The following is a 22,749-nucleotide window of genomic DNA, read 5'->3' as shown; positions in this document are numbered from 1 at the left end:
CGAAAGTCGCCGAAGTGGCGTCAAATCGAAAGAGTTGCACCAGGCGAGCAGTCCACCAAACGGGAGGCCCTCGTCACACACCATTATTATTATTACCTCTGTAGTATTGGTATTTCTTCCAAGTCTTCACGAACTTCGTTTCCTAAGAATTTATCTTTTTTCCTTCTCTCCCCTTTTTCTATGTCCAAGTGAACCAAAGCAACTGACCTGATTTCCAGTTTTCTAACAGCAGTTTCAGACAGGGGCAAAATATAGTTCAGAAAATGTAGATACCATTCGGGAAGTGAATTTTCAGTTTCTTCAGCACCATGCTTTGCATCTGATGCCAGAAACTGCCAAATCAGTATTGAATAATCTTCCTCCTACTTTAAAATAAAATAAGACTTGATGGTAGACCAACAGTATACAGTTCTGTCAATTGCAAGATGTAGTGAGAGCCATCTTGTGCATGTGTCTTATAATATTTCCTCAAACTCTATCTTCACAAACTCCGAAAATTGTCTCAATGACCAAACACTTGATGCAAAGGTTCAAATGGCTCTGAGCACTATGGGACTTATCTTCTGAGGTCATCAGTCCCCTAGAACTTAAAACTACTTAAACCTAACTAACCTAAGGACATCACACACATCCATGCCCAAGGCAGGATTCGAACCTGCGACCGTAGCGGTCGCGCGGTTCCAGACTGTATCGCCTAGAACCGCTCGGCCACACCGACCGGCCTGATGCAAAGGAATCAAATCAACTATAGATTTGAGAAATAATGCCTCTACTTCATAATGAAATGTTTTAAGACCATGTTTCAAAGAATTATTTATAACATGGAAGTTTTAATTAGTTCTCAAAATTAATGGATTTTCGTTTCTCAGTCAGACATGAACTAAACTGTTTTTTTGCATCAGTTCACTGGGGCATTGTGAGCAGTTTATGCACTTGGTTGATTTAGATGATAGCCATTAAATTGTGAAATGTTCTGTATTGTTAAGAGAATGTCTTTAGGGGTTTCTTGGAAGTCTTCATAAAAGTCTAGCAGTCTCTGATATAACTCGTGTTTAGGATCAAAGTACTGCATAAGGAAAAGTTTTTACATTTTCTCTGTTTGAATCAGCTGAGGACATAGCAAAATAAAAGGCTTTATGAAGCTCGCCAGTGAATACATCTTGACTGTAACGGTCAGGAACATTTTGCGACATAGCCATGCCTTAGTTCTGAAATTTTAAGAACAATGTTACTGACTGGAAACACGGAATGATGCAGTTTCATTTGTAAATCCAATGACTTGTATCTAAGGCCGTGTTTTACACTGTGATAAACAGATGCGACTTCAGTATGCATCACAGCATCTTCATCAGATGTATATTTATTCACAAAGAAAGTTGTAATTGTTTTATTTTTACTACTTTGCTGTTGTACCAGAATGTGTTTTTGTGTCTCCTGATGATCCACTACAGCCTTGCATCTAGAACATTGCGGGCAAATCAGGCATTTGCTGTGAAGTCGGTTTCTTTCATCGACCATGCTGAAAAATCTTTGTTTTCTAATCAGGCTTCATTGAACACCGTATATCTTTTAACTTTCCTCTTCAAAACAGATGAACTTGAAGAACTGTCTTCATCATTAGAAGAAGGATGAAACATCGTTTCTGAACACAGATCTTTTCTAATTCTAAAATACTCAGACTGGACGTTAAACGTGCTAGTAATGTAGCTACCAAATAATCCGTAATTTAAAAAGCGGATGCGTATTTTGAATCATGTTTCGATGATTCGCAAATTTGGAATGAGGTGGGATAAAAGTGTGTCCCGAGTCCCTTTATCTGGTGTTCCTGGACAATACTTTAAATCCTGGGTCAAACCCACTGAAAACTGCATGGCTGACAACCCTATACGATAAGAAAGAAATCCAGGTTGTCGTTCCAGTCTGGGGAAAATTGTCATATGTCACTAACGAGTAGTACATCTATACCTCATATAGCTGGTGTCAAAGAATTTGCAGTTAGCGAATAAATTGCGTTTTATTTTGGACAACTGTGAATCGCCAATAATGTCTGTTCTTTTAGGTGTGCAAGTACACTTTTCTAACGTCTGTATCATATGTGTAGGACATTGTTGTCATTGTGAATGCATGAATGTTTATCTTGTTTGCCACGTAGCTGTGTGAACAGACCTAGATAAATAATTTTCTAGAAATATCTGCAGGAATTTGACAGTTGCTTTCCCAAGTTTCTGAATTTGATAGGTAAATTGGAAGTTATTTGACTTGCTTGTTCAGTTTTAAATTTTGGTAGTTGGGTCTTTGTCATGTTTAATTTTACTACAGTTACTGGTAGGTCAAACCAATGTTCCAAGCTGTTTAGGGTGGGGAAATTGTTCAGTAGTCTCATTTTGAATGAGTACAAATGTGTTGTCTATAAGTAAAACTGAATAGAATGTTATATTTAGAGGTAAGTCATTTATATAGGGTAAATATGATTAGGTCTTAGACAGAATCTTGAGGAAGTCCCACTGAAATAATTTTACAGTCTGAGAAACGATTTCCTGTACCCACAAAAAAATGGTTCAAATGGCTCTGAGCACTATGCGACTTAACTTCTGAGGTCATCAGTCGCCTAGAACTTAGAACTAATTAAACCTAACTAACCTAAGGACATCACACACATCCATGCCCGAGGCAGGATTCGAACCTGCGACCGTAGCTGTCGCTCGGTTCCAGACTGTAGCGCCTAGAACTGAACGGCCACTGTACCCACACAGCAACTACTCTTTGCCTTCTCTCTATCACATATGATTTAAACCATTTCAAAGCAGTACCATTTCTTCTGAGCCAATTAATATTTGTGGGAGCTGCAAAGAGAGATACTTTCTGTCACATTAGAATTGTGTGCTAGACCACGACTTGAACCAAGCATCAGGCTCTTGTCATGGTGTGGCACACGGTTTTAATATTCCAGGAAGTTTCAAGTTAGTGCACCTCTGAAGCAGAGTGAAAATTCATTCTGAAAATGGATAGTAGTTTGCACAGCTAAAAGCCTTTGTCAAGGTCACAGAAACTTCCTGTGTCTTCTTCTGACTCATCCAAAAATAACAAATTTTCTCAACAGCTTTACTGATAGCACATATCTGTGCATGTAAGCTAGCCTTTCTGGAATCCATAATGATTTAATGTGATGATGTTATGTTCTGCCATGAAATTCTGGACTGGGATGCAACAATTTTCTTAGATGCTTTTGAGAACATTGGGAGAAGACTTACCAGTTGATTGTTTCCTAAATCTTCCTTTGTGGCTGTCTTATGTAACAGCTCACTACTACACACTTCACAGTGCCTTTTTTCAGACGACTGAATATTTTGGATTGGAGGTCTGATATTATAGTATAAATCGCATTAATCACAGTAGTGGGTATTTCGTCCCATACAGTCGAATTTTTTGTTTTAAAGGACAAGACTGTTTTTTTTTAATGTAATCAACTGTAATTCTTTGAAAACTAGCAATAACTTCCCTATGATCCTGACTGAAACTGGAGGGTTGGAAATTATCTTCTTGCATCAACATTTGATTTTAATTTACTTATAAAACAAAATTATTAAAATAGTCTTATATTTGTAAAGGATTTGTAGTGGATTTTTCACCTAACTTAATTTTTGATATTTTTGGACTTTCACCTGTGACACCAAGTTTAGATTTTATGACTGACTTTATGGAATTTGCTTTCTTTATGGTCAAAAATGATTCTTTTTGTGCCATTTCTTTTGCTACCTTTACCACATTTCTAAATACAGTTTTATACCTTTTTACATAGCTTGTAAAATCTACATTTGTATTACTTTTCAGTTCAGTGTAACTTTTTTTCTAGCTCTTGAAACTTACATACCAACAGTTATTGATTTTAGTTTTGCTTGCCCTTTTTAAGGCAGACTGTAGAGGGAAATATTTCATTAAAACAGACAAATAACTTTCAAGAAACAATTTTGAGAACTTGCACAGTGATCAACTACCTAGTGTACTTCTTCAAGTCTACAATAAAATAAGTCTATAGTTTCTTTACTGAAGTATGAATTGATTCTCTAACTTAATTTACTGTGTTTATGTTAGAATCAGCAGTTACCATAATCATTTCTTTTCCTCTTTCGTTAATTTTTGCAAGAGACACCTTAGTTTAAACAGAAATGTTTTTGTTACTTTTCACATGAGCTTATTTTCAATATGTATGCAAGAACACCTGTGAATTATGTTATTCCTACAAAAACTACTGGCTACAACAGAGTTCTATAGTTTATTAAAGATTGTGATGGAGTCTTTTCTTAGCCAACGTTCATTTGAACTAAGGAGTGATGGAATTCTTCATACTGCCAGCACAATTTTAGATCGTCAATTGTGGCTGCTGTTACATTTATATGTTTTCTGTGTAAGCTGTTTATATTTAAATTTACCGAAAATACGCTCTTACTTTTACATGCAATTTTAAGAACAGCTTTTCTTGGGGTTGGATTAGCTTTTATTTCTTAGCCAGTTGGTCACCAGCATCATTCACCAGGGGTGGACACATGATTTTATTTTGGTGGGGGAGGGGATTCGAGGAATTAGTAAAATCTAATAATCAAAACTAAAGTAATAAGTCACAAACATTGTAATGACTTTAATTCACAAACAATGCCAAAATGGCCATTACAGAACAAGGGAATGAGGCTTCTTAGACAGTTCACCCAGTACTTCATTAATTTTTAATTCTATATTTTGGTGAATATACATCAAGTCCAGTCCATTTAATCAGTCCACTCCCACTGTGCTCCTTAAATATGTCTTCAGGTACCATAACATTGAGAACAAATGGTCTGGTGAGTGAGTTGATTTGGGGGAAGAGACCAAACAAGCAGGTCAATGGTCTCATCTAATTAAGGAAGGATGGGGAAACAAGTCGGCCATAGCCTGTCGAAGGAACCATCCCAGTATATGCTTGAAGTAATTTAGGGAAATCACGCAAAATTGTCCTCCAGAATGCGAGTGCAGTGTGCTAACCACTGCGCCAACCCACTCGGTGAAAGCTCTGGTGTACTGTAGTTAGTGGCAATGTGCAGAGACGTTTCAGTGCTTTATGAGTGCAGGGAAAAATAATTCCATTACATGTATTCAAAGCTGTAATAAAATCGGTGGCCAGTACGATAAGGTCTTTCTGGTTAAGGGAATTTCTTCCCCACATCTTCAGTTCATTGACGAAAGTCTCTGGTGATGCATCAACATCATTACGACACTAATGTACTATAGTATCAACAGTAGTATGTAAGTTCTCATCTGATGCTCGCACTACGTTTTTTCAGCAACAAAGTTTGTATGTTTTTTCGTACCCTCTTATGTTTTAAAAACTCGTCCTTGTGAGGCTGATGAAATAGTCTATGAAAGGAAGAAAAATTGAAAGCTTTAAGTACTTTTCTGGACTCTCTGTCTCGAAGTTAGGGCGCTGTACTGATCTCCCCTTGATTCTTGGAATTCATTCCAGTAAGTTCAGCCACTGCCTCCTTGTTCACTGGATGGAAATGTGATCGAAAATCTTTCATTTCCGTTCCTAGGTTCTCACTCAAACCACCACATATATCAAGATCCGTCGTTTCGATTGTAGTAAACCAGCTAAACCAGGTGACAGACTAAAAACCTGACAAGCTACAAACATTAACATCAAGAATGTTGGTTTACGTATCGCTGCCAAAAATGAAAATGCTGGGCTTGAAGTTTCTGTATCTGGGAATTCTTGTATTTTGGACAAAGATTCAATGACGAGAGGAAATAGATTAACAAACAAGGAAACAGTATCCAGCCTTTCTACCCATCGTACCTCACATAATTTCATAAGTTTTCTTCTTCTGGCTTTGCAATCAACCTTTAATAATTCATCCTTCAGTATTTTTCCCCTCTTAGGGGAAGCTCTGAAGAATGTAATGATTTTGTTTATGCTGCCTAAAGAATTCTTGGTTGCAGAAACACCACATGAATGACTCAGAACTAAATTTAATGAACACAGCACAGTGAACATAAATTGCCTATGGATACAACTCTTGGAGTTTTGCAGCACATCCTTTGAACACACTGCACATATTTGCTGCCCCATTAAAATCCAATTCACAAACGTCATTCGGATATAATTTCAGATCATGACGGTTTTGTTCCATAAAATGAGCCAAAGCCAATCCACGAAGATAAAAACAGGAACATATATGAGGAAATCTTCACTAATTACAAAAATATTTTTGTCTTTATTTACAATATCGAGCAGAAAGCGCAAACTGTTCCATCCCACAAATATAGCAGTTTAATCCGCCAGCGCACTGAAAATCGTATATTTGTTAATTGTCTCAACAAGTTGTTTGCACACTAAACCACCAAAAGTGTCAATCTTTCATTCTGAAAACCTATGCTCAAATACATCGCATTTGCTCTTGCACTATCAAGATAATTTTTCAGGGGTTCACTCCATGCCTCAATTCTGAATCTTATTAGTTGCCTAAATTTACTATCATTTCCATTTACACCTTCATCTACTGATAGCTTCTCATAATATCTGTGTCCTTTCAGTGGCAATCCCTCTTGTCCACAACACAAAACAGTATTAACAACAGGGAAAAGCTTTGCTTTATTTTCACTTATTGTTGTTTTTTTTAAATGTGGGTTCAGTTGTCTGTCTAATTTTATCTGTCTAATTTTCAAACACTAATATAAAATCTGAGATGAAATGCAGGTTTTCGCATGATACCCCGTCTTTTCATGATCTCTGAATTCTTGTTGAGCACTTTTCCATTTTGTGAACAGATTTTTTGCTAATGAGCTCAGCTGAACATATGCACCTTTCCCTGAGTGGAATTCAGCTGCAAAAATAACACAGAATTTGCACAAAGCGCCCTCATTTACTTCTGAATAAGCTAACCATTGAAACTCTGACAATCACTGATGACGAAATTTCAAATTTCTTTTGCCACAAGGAAATCTATGATTTACAGGTGGAACCCAAGTTTTCGTAATATAGTTATATCTCTCCTGATCATCGTATCGGAAGTTCTGTGAACAAAAGGTGCCTATGTGATACTGGGTGTAGTTTTGTCTTGGGTTTGGATGAGAATTTTGAATATTAGTCATATCTGGCTCCGGTTCTATATGCTGGTAATGCTGGCTTCCATTTAGTTTTGTTGTTCCTGACTGCTGGTGGATGTCTTTCTCAGGTTCTGAAGTGATGTTCACTACACCTGTAATTTCTGTTGGATTTAAGCACTATCCTTTGTTTGCAGACGAAAAAAAATCGAACAAAGTTGCTTGTCTTCTGCTCTCCTTTACTAAATAACTGACAACGTAACTATACAATACACAACACACTGATAAAAACTATATTGTAGCGTGTGTCACGTTTTTAGAATCAGAACAGTCACATAGCCATGACGGCATGCTAATCAGTATGACATGTAGGATCCTTCGAAACGTGTGATGCTGGTAACGGGTTGTTCTTATCCTTTTCAAATCCGTCATGCGATGAGCGGGCCTGTACTGTCGCACCATGCACGAAGCTCAGTGTGTAGGCTCACAGAAATCGGTCACTTGATTTAACAACTGTACGTTTATCGACTACGGTTGGTTCGAAATGTTCACACGTCGCGGTCGCGGGGCTGTAGTAAATAGTTCAACGACCGATCCCGGAGGGTGCAAACTCAGTGTTCGAATGCGTGATGTAGGCATGATGTTGGTGTGGACACTCGTCCAGTCGAACGCTCAAAACACGTCTCGTCTCGCAGGACGCTTTTTAATTCGTGGACGCAACGGGACTCCGTTCGGCGTTTGTTGAAATTCACGTAAGTGTCGGTGGGGAGTGCGCGTTGTACTTGACCCAAGTGGTCCACGGCTGGCAGAATCAGCGATAGGAGTACATGCCCACACGACATGCGTTCCAGCACGCTGTGGCTTCCGCTTTTGTCTTCTCCGCGCCCGTGGGCGCTGCGTCGTTGCCAATGGTTGACTTAACGGTTAAATCAGCCTCGAACGCGAATAGTGGCGCGCCGCCGTCCACCCGATTCTGTCGCACGGTTGTCACACATGTAAATATAGCAGATTCCAGCGATTCCGCTAATTCATAGCGAGAATATTGACTCACACCACGTCGTTGCTACCCTGCTCATTTTTAGACCAGTACATGGAGTACAAGATCTTGGAAAAGAGCTTTGTCAAAGACATTATTCAAACTGATCACTGGAGTTATCACACTATTGTAAAATTTTTCGTGATAGGTGCTTGGCAGTGGAAGCTGAATGGTTAATCGTCTTTACAACAGCATTTAATGTGATGTTGGTGGCGAGTGCATTGCTTGAAAATAAGGAGAAATGGAAACAGTTGCGCTAGTAACGCAGTAGCGAGAATAAAAGCTCAAACTGTTTACCACAATCTTCTTCATGATCTTGCCCACAGTGGGAGGACGTAACTATGAAAATCGTTTGAGAATGGGCGACCAAATATTTCAGTAACCCGTATGCAAGTAGCTCTTCATATTTACAAACAAGACATTTAGGAAATGCCGTGTCGCAATTTCATTCAAGGCAATCGATATTTCTGGAAGGTCTGCGACTGTGTGATTCATGTTTAAACAATGAAACACTTCGCTAGTGACGTATTTTTGCACTCTGAATCTGACGTGTTTCGAGAATCTAGTTTGATAATCAAAAGTAAATATTTACATAGATATTTTATGTGACCTTTTACAGTGTGATACAAGTCTTAACAGGAAGCATCTAGTTGCAACTAAAACTTCATAATATGAAACGCACTTGGGCGAACCTGTAATAAACAGATTGGGTTGCTATTACTAGTCAAAGTCTCATGGGTGCTGAATTCACATCACTTTACAATAAAATTTTCGGCAAATTTTCTTCTTCACAGAAGTCTTAATTAGATTAATAACTCAGATAAGACACCTGCCTGTAAAAGTGGCGTTGAAGAACATACAAGAAATAGATGGTAGTTCAAAAGTTCCTTAATTATTGAAACCCAGATTCTCACTTAACTAAAAAGTTTTCTAAAGGCAGGGGAATGAATATCTGTTTCACGAGCTTGGGTGGTCTGAGTAGAAAAGAATTTGCTCATTATTGCTTTTAAAATATGATGTGCCCAAAGCATAGGTACTCCTATTAAAAGTTTACTCTTGGTGGTGTTCCAAATTTCTTGAAGAGGAAGGGTTTTTAGTTTGGTCTTTCGGGAACAGCAGCTGTTAAACAATTTTGTTAGTATTTTCATTGCTATCTGTAAAACGGTGCTGTAAATTCATAAAATGTTTGCGTTATTACACATTTTCGAATGTCGGGGGCAGGTGGGATACATCCCCCTCCGCTCCCCAATGTGTCCGCCACTGTCACTCACATTTAGTTTCCCTTAATGTTCATAATTTTGCGCTTGTCGATAAAAATCTTGCTGAATATTGTAGAAGTTGGCTGTTCAAATGCAGACCAACCTGTACTAAGCATCTGTGGTTATAAACTCATTAGGACCTATAAATATTGCACTTCACCTATTACCATGTTCTCTGACAATGCAATTTGTCTATGTACACGATAAGAAAAAAGAAAGTGCACCGCAAAAGAATTATCCAAACTGGACGGAAATTGGTAGACGTGATGTACATGTATTGACAAACAAATGACTACAGTTTGGGAAAAACTGGATGATTTATTTATGAGAAAGAGCTTCACAAATCGAGCAAGTCAATAATGCTTTGCTCCACCTCTGTCCCTTATGCAAACAGTTATTTGACTTGCTTCCGATCGATGGCATTCTTGGGTGTCCTCCTGAGGGATATCATGCCAGATTCTGTTCAATTGGCACTTTAAACTGTCAGTATCCCGAGGTGGTTGGAGGACCCTGTCCACAATGCTCCAAATGTTCTCAACTGGGGAGAGATCCAGCGATTTTCCTGCACAAGGTAGGGTTTTGCTAGCACAAAGACAAACAGTAGAAACTGTCACCATTTTATTGTGCACTATCTTGCTGAAATGTAAGCCAAAAATGGCTTACCATGAAGGTCAACAGAACGGGGTGTACAATATCATCGATGTACTGCTTTGCTGTAAAGGTGCTGCAGATGACGACCAAATGGGTCCTGCTATGAAAATAAATGACACTCCAGACCAGCACTCCGGGTTGTCAGGATGCATGGTGAGCGAAATTCGAGTTGGTACCCCACTACTGTCTGGAGCGTCTCTAGACACGTCTTCGTCCTTGAATCTCGTTGACTAGAATAGAATCATATAGTGAAATAATAAACAACCAGTTGCACAAACTAAATTTAATTTCTTTGCCAGTTTCTGGCACTTAGTTCTCTTCTTCAGAAGGTAATGCGTATTGCACTATTTGCGAGTGTCATAGGCATAACCTTTGTGAAAGGGCACTAATTGGCCAAAACCGATAAAGAAATTAAATTCGTTTTATGCAACTGGTTGCTTATTATTTCATTATATACGATTACAGTTTCTGAAGATAGATAAAATACTAAGCAGAATTGTCTTCAGTGATCAGTATTGCTTCAAAGGGAGCCCTGATGACCAGTAAATACGTGTCTGGAGACGCTTCCAACAGCTGTGGAATACCAACCTGACTATCGCCCGCCGTACTGCCCATCAGCCGAAGTAATGGTTTAGGGTGCCATTTCTTTCCATAGTAGGACCCCTTTATTTGTTATATGCAGCACCCGGTACCCTTACAGCACAGTGTAAGCCCACGATAATCTACTTCCAGTTTTTCTGCCCTTCATTCAACAACAATGTGCCTTCCTGCACGTGGCGAGAGTTTCTACTGCTTGTCTTCGTGCTTGCCAAACCCTACACTGGCCAGCAAGGTCGCCGGATCTCTCCCCAATTAAGAATATATGGAGCAATGTGGACAGATCCCTCCAACCACCTCTGAATTCTGAAGGCCAATTGGACTGAATTTGGCATGATATCCGTCAGGGGACATCCAGCAACTCACTCAATCAATCCCAAGCCGAATAACTGTATAAGGGCCAGTCGTGGGTAAACGGGTTATTGACTTGCTCTATTTGTGAAGCTCTTTCTCTTGAATGAAACGTTCAATAATTTATCTGCAGATGTACATCACTTCTACCTATTTAAGTACAGTTAGTAGAGTTCCTTCGTAGTGCATAGCTGTCTTTACGTTTTATTTATATATTTTGTCTTAAAGTGTATTTATCGCTTCCTAATCTTCTATATATAATGTCACATACTACTACTCTTGATGTTGCAAATACATTTTTTTTGTTTCGATCAGATTTCTTGTTTCACTGACAGTGTCCTCCTGACTGCAATTTCGATGGGCATTTGTTCCCACATGGATAAAAACTGCTTAGTAGTTTGAATTATATCAACATTTTCTCTTTGACTATGTTTTGCTTACAGAACAGTTTCGAAATGTTTCTTTAATTGATGAGTTCTCATCTCTGTGTGAATGTCGACTGTGTAACTTCGAACTACTACTACTGTTTTAAGTGTAGACTTGCCGATTATTATAAATTCATTTTCGATACTTTCTTTGGTACTCTTGGTTTTCAATTTAATTTATGTTGGTTTACTTACATTTGTGTGTAGGTTTTGCTCCTTGTTTATTGACTGCAGTTACGCCAATCCTGTCTGTTTCCATTGTATTACTGAAGTCTGGTGTAAAACGCTCATAAGTGTTTTTGTGGTTATCTTTCGTCACTATATCAGTATTTCCAGCAACATATGAATATTTTCGCTTTTCAGTGTCGTATTTTCCTCTTTCAAGCAGTTAATTCATATTAAAGAGCTCCATGATCTCTGTTCAGCAACTTGGTAATTTCCCTTTATCAACTCTACGTGTTTGTGCTGCTCACATACATAACATCACCAAGTTAACTCATCATTTAAAAACTATTAATTGATCTTTGTGTAGTTATCATGAAACAAGAAGATACACTTCACCATGTTACACCTTTTAACATGCATCCATCACCTACTTTACTTGCTGAACTACTATATGTAAGTTTTTTTTGTGAAGGTCGAAATTTCATTGTACTGACCCGTAGGTGCCATCATCACTCTTAACTTGAAGATAGACATCTAATATTTTGTAAAAGTCTGCTTACAGGGTTTGAGTGACCAATATCAAATAAGAATCTCGTAATATACCGTAACCACCTGTGTATGGCTGTCACAGGGACTAGGAATACAAGATTAGACTAATTATAATGCTGGCAGAGTTGTTTAAGCCATCATTATACCCATGCTCCATGTGCAAATGAAATTAAAAGAAGCCCTGAGAAGTAAAAGAGTGGTAAGTACTCTGTGCTTTGAACTTCACAGTGGGTTGCTCAGTATATGGGTTAGAAAGTGCAATTCCTTGTCACAGACCTCTTTGTTTAAGTAAACAAAGAATTTTATATCAACTAAATGAGCTTCGCCTGTTGCTAAGTATTGTCTAATGTCAATGAGGTAGGCCTTGCATTTTGAGCATTCTACTCTTTGCTTTTCTGTCAAAAAAGTGAGTACAACAAAGACAGGAATCAGACAGAGAAGTATTAGAACAAATTGTGACTTTCAAGCAATAAACTGACACATGGGCTGACATTCTATGTATCTGGCTTCTTGAGCATGTTTTACATTAATGAAATGTAATGAAATACTTCTTCAAGTGTTAACTTTTACTTAATCTTACGAAGTGATGACAATTTCGCTGCAGCCTTGGACAGTTAATTTTCATCACTCCTGAGAATCAATGTAACACAGTTTAGTTAACAGTAATTCATACTATTCAAAAGGCATGGGCAACTTAAGCTTAGAATACAGACTTGCTGATGATCATATTGCTGTAAATCTGGCAATATTTTTAAACCATTGTGACTGCAGTATAATGATAATAAATATTTGTTCTGGCCAATAACTGTAATTTCTATTATGAAAAAACAATATCAAATAACTTTCACCACACCCTTTATTTAATGATCTTAAGTTCCTCTTAATTTGAAAATAATATTCTGTCTGCACACAATAGTGTTCACATTGGGCAATTATCGAATAATGATTTGATTCTACACCATACTGAAAGTACAGAAACTATTTAATACAATTGTGTGATCTCTCTGAAAGCTATATAAAATACATCCTGAAGAATAACAGAAGACTAAAAATAATCAAGATAGGTGTCAGTGTTTCTTCAGGGAATCATAAATGAAGAACCTAGAAGTCGATGGAGCTAATAACAATGATTATTATTAATTTACTGTTGTTATGTCATTACAACAATATGCTATGACCAATGCATGATGCAGAATAACCAGACGAAAAATGCTCCCATTGGTGCCCAAAGAAGGCAAATATGATCCTCTTCAAGTGAGGAACCAGCTGCCTCAATGCTCATTCCAACGCCTCACGAAAAATTTTGCGTGCAAATATATTGGCGCTATTTTAACACAAAACATTTCAAATCCTTTTACTGAGTCCACTTTGCGGTGAAGCCTGTATTCAGCATCTCCCTCTCGTTGCCATAGTCTATAAATTTCTCTCTCCCACTGTCTCCTTTTTCTCCCTTTGGCACTTTTTCCTGTCTGCTTCTCCCACTGTCATTGTCTTCATCACTTTCTCTCGCTATTTATCACAACTGTCTCCTTCTCTAACACTTTCATTGTCCCTCTGTCCAACTGTCTTGTCTTTGTCCAATTCTTTTTGTCTCCTATTGCCACTGACTCTTTCTCTCTCGCTTACAGTCTGCTGCCTATCTCTTCAGTCTCCACTATCTTCTCTCCACACGTGTCCTTGGGATTTTGGCCTCAATATTGGGAAACTTTAACACATGGCTATAGGGGATGCATGAAAGCAGGAAAATTTTTCAGTGTTAAAGTTCACCACTCTGAGAGGGAGCCCAGGTGCTTGAAACTTATGTATGGTCTCCACTAATCTCATTTTTTCATCTCCACTGCCATCTCTCTCTTTTGCTACCATTGCTACTGTCTCCATCCACCTCTTGTACTGCCACTGTCTCTCGCTGACCATCACTGTCTTCTCTCTCACTTCAGCTCCCATTGCTACTGCTTCATCCATCCCTCTTTCTCTTTCACTGACACTTTCTCTCCCCCAGCATTACTTTCTCCTCTCTTTTTCTCTTCCACTGTCTCTGTCTCCCCTATCTTTCACTGTCAACTGTCACTGCCTCTCTGCTACTCTCTTTCAGAGCAAGGTGGAATGAGGATTGAGACAACTGGTTCTCCACGTTTCGGCCAAAGTCTTTTAAAAAGGAGTATGTTATACTGTTTTGTGCTCCAATAGGAGCATTTTTCTGCTGGTTCTCTCCTTTCCCCTATTATGGGAGAATGTGTTACTTATATTAAATGAATTCCATACATAAGCAAAGTTTTGACAGTTTATTTTTATACTTTAACACATTAATATACTTTGACACATAGTAATAACAAATAAGTATACACACATAAAGTTAACACAATGTCGCTTCCCAACCTATGCAAGTTAACTTTGCATTACTTTTCTTAAAATGGTACAACATTTTTAGGCTTCACTTACAATATAATTAAAAATGTGATGTTTGATTAAAAAGTACAAAGAATTTCATGTAACAAAATAATTCGTTGTAAGGAGCTTAAGCCTCCAGACGGCATCATCCAATAATTTCCAGAAAAAGACAACCTTTATAGGTGTGAAGTAGCCATCATTCAGAGACAGTCCACCATAAAATTTTATTGGTGAAAAAATGGTGACAGAAAACACAGTTTGGTGACATCTGAACCTATGCCATGTGTCCTCTATGTCAGTTAAAACAACATTTATGTCTCAGACTGGATTCATGTGAGTATTTTACATGCACAACTGTGGATCTTTAAACCTCTGCAGCTCACTAGTGGTTAATGATATCGAAAAAGTTGGAAGGTTCCCTGAGAACATCATCTTAAGAACACACAGAAAAATACCGACGATTTCTTATGAACAGAAGTTATAGAAGTGACCAATCCCACAATTATACTTTTGTTAACGAAAAATAATGATGTTTCAAGTGTATCTTGATAATAGATAAAGAGTTTCAAAAATGGAAATCGCCTGTTTTAGGTAAATGTCTGAAGAATGCACAATCAGAATTTGAGCTACTTACTATGGTTAGTTATATAGATAATTACGACCTACAATGTAAAAACGGCTGAAAACTGGTTTTGGCGCTTTTCTGAGTAAGTATAGTAACTTCAAACCTCTGTATCTCGGTAATGGAAAATGATATTGAAAAAGTTTCTTATTTTCCTGAGAAAGTCATCTTAAGAAGATATGGTTAAAATTTCGACGATTTGCCTTGGATAGAATTTGTAGAGGTGGCCATGCCTATAATTGGTACTTTTCATACTCAAAAATCATGGTTTTTCAGGGTTTTCTCAGGAAACTCCCACGGACTAAAGATGCTTGTATAAGGCACACGAGGCCCACCCTAGGCCACATTTAATGCGATAGAACCAACCGATTTAATCAATTTGCCTCGGCTGGAAGGAGTGTGTAATGTTTAAATTTTGACCTTGTATTGTAGGAAAGTTACAATATGCCTGTTCTTCCAGTAGGTATACAAAAATTGCTAGGCAAACACACTTGACCCATTATCTCTAAGAACCACAAAACCAGAAATATGACCCCTTGGAAAATCACATTTTTGCGCACAGCTTTTTGGAACGAACTGGTACCATGCACAGTTGTGCCAGGCTCAGTTAATAATGCATGCATACAAGAGGTTAGCTACTGAAATTACAGCTTTATATTAGAATTAATAAATTCCTTCATACTGTAGAATTGGTGGGCAACTAATCAGTCATTTGATGTTTGTTTGCATACTGTACTTGTTCAGGAAGATCCAGTATAATTTGAGATAATTTATTAAATAATTTGTGAACCATCAGTTGCTAGCTATAAATTACTTTTGGTAATTTATAGTATTGTATAAAATTGTGTCTATTCTTTCTTGTATTAAGAGAATATAGATTGTCAACTGAATAGTTATGAGTATTATCTGTCTATAGGACAAGTAAGGTAAGCTGTGAGTGGAAGAAATGTTGAGATCTACGGCAGAAGTAGGTAGAAGGTCCGATTTCAACTGTATTGCTTGGGTGCCAAGCCAGATAACTGCATACTGTTGTTATTTACACATACTCTACTATGATTCAGAGTGATAAACATGGATGCTAATACGGATTCTGAATTTGTAAACATTTTTATGGTAAGACTTTCAAGCATAATTTTAGATAAAATCACAAATTTGATTGGATAATAGGGTTTAAGACAGTGAATAAACTTTATTGAGTCTGTCAAGAAATACTTTCTTGCTGAAATACCTACGACGATTACTGCCAGGAGTGAAACACAACTGTGGAAAGAAAAATGCAAGCCATGTTGTAAGATTCTTGTTGTGCAATGTGAAGTATATGAGGTCTGAAACAGTTAACTATTACGACTTGTTGACTGGACACTCTCTTCATAAAATAACCAAAACATTGAGATCATTATGAAGACTGTAAGTTACTGCCAGCGAAAAATGGATATCCCAGAACACTGACAACAGGCGACTGCTTATGATTTGAATAAGTTTACTGTTTTGAGGATGGAAACGACTGAAATTCACACAGTTGAATCTCTGAAACATTACATTATGAACGAAGTGAAACGCACACAGCATGCAGTCAACGCTTTTCAAGAAAAAGAACCAATACCCTATTTTCTTGGGAGTCAATGAACACAATACCAATTTAAAGAGCATGTCTGGTGCCATAGTTATGGTAAAGCATAGACTAGCTGTATTAAAAATAATTAAACAAAAGAAAGACAGACCTTCCTTGCAGGCACCTCAAGTTAAAGACAAAACACATGAAATACAGAAAATTCATGACTTAACTGTGCTTCATAGTACCAATGTAATAAAAGTTTTACATAAATCTGCATCATGAAGAAAAGTGTGAAAATGGTCATCAGAGTCAACAGCAGCTGGCAACAAAGAGGACGCAAAGTAGAGCTGTGTGTTATAATTGAGGTAGGGTGGTAGGTGCTTCTGGGCAGAATTTTTTTTTTTAAATAGGTTTTGTGACAATATAACAGCATTCTTTATTTGCTTTTAGTGTTCTATTAATTTATAATACAGAATCCAAAGGAGATCAGTGCTATGTCCTGTCAAGGAGTCACTTCCATATACAAGGATGAAGTAGACAACTTCCGATGGATTTCAGTCTTTGGTATGAATAACCAAAATATAGATAAAGGGGAAACCACATTATGTGCAAGGTTAAATTCAGCCAACTTAATAACAGAACAATAATAGAATATTCATTGACCTTTGATCATGTTTACATGTAATCTGTGTAACCACATAAAATTTATATGACTTTACATGGATCCTTATATAATTATGTTGCAAGGAGGCTTTTATGTACATAACTACTGTAGGAGAGTACACTGTTATCCTGTTAACCTAATACAATATGCCACAATGAATAAGTATATCATGTTAATATCTTTGTATCTATACAGTATATAAATAATTATAATAATCATAAACCTTGTTTCTGTATTGCCTTATTCAATCTGACACAGTAAATCAATATACCAAACTGGTAACTTCCTAAAATGTTACGATTTATAACTTTAAATATTCTCATCTCAAAACTTCAAGTCATCTGTTGTACATTCTTCAGATTCCTTCACTGCATAGAAGGATTTTCTTTTTACCCTTTTTACCCACTTAATTATTATGCTTTTAAATTTATTCAGGAGCACTGAGTGGGCATTTTAGGCAGTTTGTTAAAATATGTAAGACTAAGATATGTATAACTATTGTGAACCTTTGCTAGTACGGCACATGGATTGTCAATTGCATGCCTGTGTCAATTGTTATGATGCTGTATTGATATCCTAAGGTCAAAATTACTCACGTTTTCTTTGCTGCATACTATGAAACTGTTATTACTGGTATGTCATAATATTCATTTCCTTGAAGGATGTCTACATGATTCTCATGGTGTAAGTCCCGCAATGCATCTGATGGCCTTTTTTTGTTATTTAAATGCAGTCTTAGATCCAAGTGAGTTACGCCATAGCAAAAGTCACTATGTCAAATAGGAATTTAAGAAAGCAAAGTATGCCTGCAGCACCAGAATTTTGCTTACATAGCCTCTCTGGTTATATGGCAGATAAATGACACGTGAGTCTGGAGCTTAACTTGCTCATGTGTGTACCACAGCTTAGATATTGATCAATAGAGAATCCACGAAGTTTCACTGGTTTATTTGCCTTCTTGGGGTCATTTAGATTAAACAGAATATTTTCTGTTTCGCTACTATTTATGTGTAAAGTGTTACCTTGTAACCAGGTGGTACATCTGTCTATTCATATTGCTACATTCATCTGTAACTCATCCATGCTGGTAATCTGAGAAATTAATGTGGTGTCATCTGCATACAGTATAGTGTCACAGGGCTACACACACACACACACACACACACACACACACACACACACACATATATATATATATATATATATATATATATATATATATATATATAGAGAGAGAGAGAGAGAGAGAGAGAGAGAGAGAGAACAGAAAGGGCCCAAGAACAGAGTACTGTGGCACTCCCTTTTTAACAGGTAAAGGATCTGACTTTTGGCTATTCACACACACAAATTGTTTTTATTGCTTAGGTTTGTCTGTTTGTCTGTAGTAGGAGGAGGACACCCCCCTTTTCCACACTACAGTAGCTTTCTTACTGGGATACTGAGGGACACGGCATCAAAGGCTTTTCTTATATCCAGTAGTACCGCACAATTTGTTGACTTACTCTCAAAGCAGTCATATACTTTTGTTATGATTCTGTTCGCTGCTTTCACTGTAGAGAGTGTAGACATAAAGCAATACTGTGCGAGACAGATTAGGTTATTATATTCAAGATATTGGTTCATCTAACAGTGAAAAAAATGCTGTGTTATTTTAGAAATAATTGGACTAGTGAAATGGGTCAGTAATTGATCTTGTTCTACCTGTCTTGTAGATCAGCTTGATTATAGACATTTTTAGGCATTCTGGGTTCACTCCCTCTGTTAATATTTTTTATTATTTTTGTTAAGGGCATTATTATATCTTTTCTTCTTGTTAGGAAGAAAATTAGAAAAGCTGTAGTGATCTTCTGTTTGGGAATTACTGAGTTTATCTATTACTTCACTAACATGTCAGAAAGTTATATGACTCCATTAAAAATATTCACTTGCTTTATTCAGTAATGGTGGCAGCATTTTTTCTGCCTTGCTTGGTTAATGCGTGATTTTCTCCTATCATGGTCAAGGACACTTAAGTGATGTGGCAAGTATACTGTAGAAGTGACAGAGATTGTCCAGGGTTATATATTTAACTATCATCTACTACTTTGTATCACTCAGCATGCAATCCTACAGTGACAATCTGACATTCGTGTTATGACAGATAATTGAGCCAATTGGGACTACAGACAAACATCCTTAAAACAAATTCAAAATTAATTTTCGTCTTTTTCAAATAGATTTGCAAATGGTCCTTTGTCATCAGCAAGTAATTCATTTACAAGGAATGTTTTTGGTCATAGTTTCTTACTACAGGAAATCCATATTTGCACTCCATTTTTGTGTTTCATATTTTTTCATTCTTCTCCAAGTTTTTGAGCTAAAATCTACGATAATACACGGATGGACAAATTGTTTAATTTGATGCCAAACTGAAATCTATGCCTGTAGAAATTATGAACATGGTGTGTCGAAACAGTACCTTACTTTGAAAGCAGTGGACATTTGCCAATGAAAATTTTTCAGAGCATTTGCAGACCCATCTTTAACACTGATATTCATGGTCTTGTGACATAACAAGACGACTTGTCGATATGCATGAGTAGTGTTACAGTATAATGACATCTAGCAGCCATGTAGGGGTTTGCTTACTTAGGAAGGGTGAGTCGATTTGCAGTGAATAGCGAGTGGCTTGCTGACAGGTACATGTTCTCGGTGAGGGGCTGTCTTACATCTGCTCAGAAGACAGGCTATCATCCAGTGGTGGGAAAAAACCTAGCTGTTGAGAGTGATGTGAGATGTTCAAACTTGAAGAAATGGCAGTTCTCAGACAGAAAGCAAAAATGGTATAATAGCATTTTATATTGTTCATATTAGTCGTGATATTTCTTGGAGAAATAAATATATTCTATAGACACCAATGGAAAATTGAAGATAAACCTGAGACTGAATTACTGGTTATCAGGGCATTCTAATAACAGTAGAAGTTCCAAACCTACAGTTAATTGAAAAATATACTTCATTACCATTTTTTGAAATTGATGCATGATCAGCAACTTGCAATACTTTAACTTTTGAAGGGATTTTATTCTGGGAGCTGTGCCAGTGTCCAGACGCTAATAGTTGTTGGGACTTACAATGATTACTCGTTTCTTCACAGCCTTCGATGGGAGTGGTAGAATTTAAATTTAGGTTGTCAGCTGTACTTAACTGGTACTCTGATTCAACACACTGTGCATATATGTTGAGAATATTAAACAATTAATTGCACTTTAATTCTTATGTGCGTTGACTACAGTAATTTGAAATCAGCCCTACGTCATAAATATACAGGAATATTTACAGTTGATTTCGATGAACATTATTTTCAAGAAGAGAATGAACAGTACATGGAAACCCCTTTTACACAGATTAACTATAAGCAGTTATCTGTGCATCGCATTCCACTGCCAGGGTAAGATCATCAACATTAATAAAGTGAACTTTATTCTATTTTAAAAACCCAGATAGAAGCCAAAATGTCGCAGTGTGATGGTTGAGAAACAAGATCTGTATTTGAATTAATTTCTTTTATTATTGTATTATAAAGTTTACATAGAATTTTATACCAACAAATCACACTACATATAAATGATGTATGAAATACATACTTGTTCTAATTCAATGACTACTTTTAATTTAAACTAATAATTTGTTCTGATCTTTGACCTAAATACAGAATAATTATTTACCCACCCTCCCCTCCTAAACGGGATGGTTGTTCATTTCTAAGTTAAGTAGTAAGCCTTTCTGAGTGAACCTTATTAGGAATCAGAAAAGATTTAAGTAGGACCATAGTTCGCAAAACCCACTTTCATTTAGACAATTCCTTATTCTTTCCCGATTGCGCTTTATTTGGGGTCACAAAAGAAGAAAGTAGGATCATGATTCGCAAAAGCCATTTGCATCTAGATAATAAATATGGGATAATAAATATGGACTGTATTACACGCTTTTGGACTCTGAAAACTTTTGTTTGACTTGAAGAGTTACCCCAAAACATTATACCGTATGACATTATGGAATGAAAGTAGGCAAAGTATGCAAGCTTTTTCATTTTTATGTCGCCTATGTCTGCTAACACTCGAATTGCAAATACAGATTTGTTAAGGCGTTTCTGCAGTTCTGTGGTGTGCTCCTCCCAACTGAATTTATTATCAAGTTGTAATGCCAGGAATTTAAGACTGTCAACCTCTTCTATCTGCTCTTCTTCATACTTTATGCATATGCTGGGTGGAAACCTCTTACAGGTTCTGAATTGCATGTAGTGAGTCTTTTCAAAGTTTAATGTCAATGAGTTGGCTTTAAACCATTTATTAATATCCATGAAAATATCATTAGCAGATCTTTCTAGAACTACACTCGACATACTATTTATTGCAATACTTGTGTCATCTGCAAACAAAATGAAATCTGCTTCTGGTAGTGTAACTGATGAGAGATCATTTTTGTACACAAGAACAAGCAATGGCCCTAAGATGGATCCTTGTGGGACACCACATGTAATTTCTTCCCATTCTGATGATGACTGATGACTTAATTCAATAGTCCCTTGCACTGACACCCTTTGTTTCCTGTTAGTGAGGTATGACTTGTACCATTTTGCAGCACTGCCCGTGACACCATAGAATTCTAATTTATTTAAAAGGATGTTGTGGTTCACACAATCAAATGCCTTTGACAAATCACAGAAAATACCTGCTGCTTGTAATTTGTTATTTAATGAATTAAGTACATTTTCACTGTAGGTTCAAATCAAATGGCTCTGAGCACTATGCGACTTAACTTCTGAGGTCATTAGTCGTCTAGAACTTAGAACTAATTAAACCTAACTAACCCAAGGACATCACACACATCCATGCCCGAGGCAGGATTCGAACCTGCGACCGTAGCGGTCACGCGGTTCCAGACTGAAGCGCCTTTAACCGCACGGCCACACCGGCCGGCGTCACTGTAGGTGTAAATAGCCTTCTCGATTTCAGAACCCTTCATAAATCCAAACTGTGTTCTTGATAATATGTTGTTTGTGGTCAGATGGTTGAGAAGCTGCCTGTACATTACTTTTTCTAAATTTTCTGAGAATGCTGGCGAAAGTGAAATCGGTCTGTAGTTTGATGGTATCTGTTTATCCCCTTTCTTGAATAGAGGCTTAACATCTGCATATTTTAGCCAGTCAGGAAATGTTCCAGTTATAATAGACTGGTTACACAATTAACTTAGAATTGTACTAAACTCACAAGAACATTAATCAACTACACAGAGAGAACTCGAGCAATCATTTGATTAATCATTGCATTTGTCTAAGGGATAATTCACATTAAAATTCTAGTCTAATCATCCTCATTTAGTTACTATGTATTTCCTTGACATCTTTTCTATCTAATCTCATTACAATTGT

The sequence above is a fragment of the Schistocerca nitens genome, chromosome 2 (genome assembly GCF_023898315.1).
Source record: "Schistocerca nitens isolate TAMUIC-IGC-003100 chromosome 2, iqSchNite1.1, whole genome shotgun sequence".
Lineage (NCBI taxonomy): Eukaryota > Metazoa > Arthropoda > Insecta > Orthoptera > Acrididae > Schistocerca > Schistocerca nitens.
Note: the sequence above shows the minus strand (reverse complement) of the source record.